The following is a 4,547-nucleotide window of genomic DNA, read 5'->3' as shown; positions in this document are numbered from 1 at the left end:
TGAGATAATGTCCATGGGAGCTGCAGGGATTAGAATTCACGACATGATGGATTCCTTCATCAGCAAACATGTATGGTATGACGGTGTTGGTTTTACTAGGTGTGAAATATATAACCTTTGCGCCAGGGAGAAGAGGAAGCTACTTTCAAAAGGTGATGCTGCCACAGCCATAGGCATCATGGCCAGTAGGAAACAAAGGGATCCTAGCTTCTTTTTCGAGTACAAGCTAGATAAGAAAGGACATATGAATAGGATGTTCTCGTGTGACTCCCAGTCTCGTCATGACTATGAGGACTTCGGTGACGTGCTTGTATTTGATAGCACATACAAGATGAACCGGTATGGTATGCCATTCATACATTTTGTTGGCCTTAACAATCACCGGAAGACCATTGTTTTTGCTTGTGCCATAGTTTCAAACGAGACCAATGAGACATATGTGTGGCTGCTGCAGACATTTTTGAGGTCCATGTGTCAAAAGATGCCGAAGAGTGCTATCACGGATGCCGACGCTGTGATGATCAAGGCAATTCGCCAAGTCTTGCCAGACGCGTGGCACCATATATGTATGTGCCATATAGAAAAAAATATGAAGATCCACCTCAGTCACAAGTCCTTGAAGGAGTTCCGAACTCTTATGTACTACAGCACGTCCACGACCACGTTTGGCAAGACATGGCACATGTTTTCCAAAAGAAGATGGCAGTCGAAAAAACAGTAACATGGTTGAGACGGATGTATAAGAAGAGGAGACTGTGGGTCGCAACTTATCTGACAGAGGGGTTCTGGTTTGGCATGAAAAGCCACTAGAGGAGTGAAAGTATAAACTCATGCATTCACCTCCACTTAGACGGTGAAATGACCCTGGTGGATATGATTTTGCACTATGAGAACACCGTTGTACGTATCCGTGAGAACGAGGCACGAGATGACTGCACGGCCTCACAAAGTTTACCGGTGCCGGTTACTTGCTCGAGGGAACTTGAGATAGCTGCTTCTCACGTCTTCACTCCAGCAAACTTCTATATGTTCCAAGATGATCTTAGGAAAATTGGCGGCATGGACATTGTAGAAATAAAGCTCGGAGACATATCATAGCAGTACATCGCGGCCTGGAAGAAAAACCGGAAGAGCCGTTTTTGGGTTGAGTATACACGAGTAAATTCCGCAGAAACTATAAGGTGCAGCTGCAGAAGAATGATTCGAAAGGGTCTACCTTGCAAGCACATGTTCCATGTACTGAAGTACTTGAATATATATGAAATACCAAAGTGTTTAGTTCTTGTGCGGTTCACAAAAGACGCAAGGTTGGGACTGCCCGCGAGGCGCGACAAGCGATCTGTTGGGATTTGGATGGAGTAGGGCAGCTGAAAGAATGAAATATATCCAGGTTAGTGTGTTGGCTTCAGAAGCTATGCATGAGGCTTGCAAACACCCAACTTTGTGGGGTCAGTCACGTGAGAGTTTGAAGGCCGTGATAGCTAAGAACCATGAGTATGATTAGCTAGAGGAAAATTTGAGTAAGAAACCGGCTGATCTCAGTAGGTGTGCAATTGAATATGTAGACGATGATGAAGGCAACATAGTTGAAGTTCAAGATCCTATTAAAGTATCAACGGAAGGTGCAGCTAAGGTAGATGAGAACCGCCCTATGTCGAAAAATGGTAGGTCACTTTCGTATGACGAGATCAGAATCAGGTGGGGCGCATGCAAATTGCTAGGGCACACTAAACGCAGCAAGAAATGCAAACTAAATAAGAAGTAAGTTTTTGTACGCATTGTAGGTTATAATTGTTTAACTTGTCATTCATTAACTTTTCCTGTTATCATGTGCAGAAGCGGGGTGGGTGAAGAAGAGTAGAACACTTGCTAGAGTTATGTACGGATGAATCCAGTGATCTAATAGTGAGGTGTTTACAATGTGTTACTGCATACATGATATATACTCTTGCAAGAGGCCAGGACCTTGAGATAGCGCTTGTAGCATATATGGACTAAATAGGAGGCACTCACTAGGGACTTAAATCATGGGAAATGGATAGCATTTGAGCCATTATAATGATGGCATCCTTTGTGTTGTCCACTCGAGTTATATTATATTAGAAAACTAGACGATACCCCGCACGTTGTTGCAGGAATGTTTTGCAATATATTCATAGAAAAATGGTTACGTGGAACATGCATATGTTGTTGGGGGAATCTTTTGTTTGCATGTTGTGGTGGACCTTTCTCCATGCATGTTGAATGATGAGGTGGCAAACTTGCATGTTAAGAGAAATAGGTTAGTGGGGGCTAGTAGTTTAGATATAGAAGATGTAATTATGTGTGGTAATAAATAAATTTTTTCCACTCCTCTGGTTCACCACCATTTAGATATAGAAAATACCAGCTCACTTGAGTATAGAGTATAGACTTGGTACCAAAAAAACCACCAATTTCCCCGCATAAAGAAAAGATAAACCCACCATTTTATGGCATGTTGTGTAACTCGGGCCGCTTGTCGCGATGATGTGGAGGGGGGCGACGGATGCCGTTAGACGGTGCGACACACGGCCGCTCCCGTTGCCAAGCCCATTTAACAATTTTTATTTTGGTTACAGCCCGTTTAAATGGGCCGCGCTGGCCACCTAGTCGGGGCGGTTCTTCCCTCACGATCTCCACACGCGTTCTATCTATCCACTGCGACCGCCGCCGTCGCCACCGCCACCGATCCACGTCTTTTCGTCGGTCCCGTTATGCCATGGTTTCATGGAGCGATGACTCGAACTCTTCTTCGGACGGCGAATCCGTGACTAGCCTGTAGGTACGCTCCTACTATATAATCTCCAGATAGTGCTAGGCTTAGGGTTAGTGTTCTTCATTACCGGTATTTAACGCAAGGCGTTGATTTGTGCATTATCTCTATTGTTTCGTTTAGCTTCCTACGACTATCCCTTGCTATGAATGGAGTGGCATTGCCCACGATCTGTCTTCTCGTTGTCTGCATCAAGAACCTTGCGTCAGGCTAGTTGCTTTTGATTCCTTGGACACTAGCAGACGATTTCTTGCCTGTGCTCAGAAGGTATGTTGTTCCGTACTGTAAATATATGTTTACATTAGCTCGTTCTCGATTTACTTCGCGGTAATCCATTGTTATTCCCATAATTACATACAATTTCAATTAATTTATGCATTTACAAAGTCCATATTTATGTTGTCTTTTTTACGGTCTAATATTTGTTTTAGCCCATAATAGCATATACTTGTAGTTAATTGATCCATATATATATGTATGTATATCATTGCGTGCTACATTTTTTGTTTATATGATTGAGAACATATTTGTAGTGCATTGCTTGTAATTGTAGTGCATTTGTGCATATATGATTGAGACCATATTTTTTCATACTGTAGGAATAAGTGAAATGTAACTATGTGGAATGGGTAGACCCGGAGTGGTCTGTGGCTACAAAGTTCTGCCTCAGAGAATTGTGGAGCATGTATGACGAGAAGCTGTGACGAGAACATTGTTCTTGGTGCCTCCTGACATTTAGGGGTTGTGGCAGTGTCCCGGGGAGTTGAGCTCCGAGGTGTTGTCGTCACAATTTTATCGTTGCAGTTCTGGAATACCTGAGTGTCGTCGACATCGAAAATCTCTTTTATGCAGTTGTTGGTGAGATAACCTCGATGCCACCCAGTACTAGGGCGGGAGTTCGGGAGTATTGCCATAACTCGTATAACGGATGCTTTTCGAAGGTTGAGGTAAATGATTTCCGAAGGTTTCTTGGTTATGTGTTGAAGGATGGATACAGCTGGATGTAGGTTTTGCTAGTTTGGGTGAGATATTATGCTTCCCCTGTATCCCCAACACCTGATTGCATAACCAAAAAGTTTCGGGAGTTTATAAGTGGGAATTCAAGTATCTCCTAGAATATCTTTTCCAACAGACACATGATACGATATGGGATCTATCATATATTTGTTCCGCCTTATTTTGCAAGCCAATCCTTTATTTTGTTTTGATTGTGGTATTCGAGTTGCTTCGAAGTCAAGTGTTGATTCCATACCTTTTTGAAGCAGTGTTCTCATACTCCTATGTGAATACCAATCCTTCATGATAATCGAGATTGTCATGTCAATCCTTTTCAACCGATGTCTTTCTCTTCAAGTGGTTCCGATCATTTCAACATCCGCAAGTTCAATTCTAAGTTCTCTCAACGGTGCTCGTTTCATCCGCCCCCAAGATGTCTTTGTTTTCCCGCCCACCCACCCTTTTCTTCAAGGATTCAAATTTCTTAATCAAGTATCCATTTTATTCATGTGAAGTCTCTTCATTCTTTTCAATCAATGTTCTTACCCGGTGGTTCTCGTGAAGATGCTCTACAAGTTCATCATTATTCATTCTCTTTCTTCTCCGATGGATTCAATTCAAGCTTTGCTGATCATATCCCTTTTCCTCGTTTCAAATATTTTTCCCATACTGGTGCACCTCATAATCATTCCCTGCTTGCTATTCAATTGTTCCGGAGTACTGAAGATATCTCGAAGATTCGTGTTTCCACTCTGCA

This window comes from Triticum urartu, chromosome 3 (genome assembly GCF_003073215.2).
Source record: "Triticum urartu cultivar G1812 chromosome 3, Tu2.1, whole genome shotgun sequence".
NCBI lineage: Eukaryota > Viridiplantae > Streptophyta > Magnoliopsida > Poales > Poaceae > Triticum > Triticum urartu.
Note: the sequence above shows the minus strand (reverse complement) of the source record.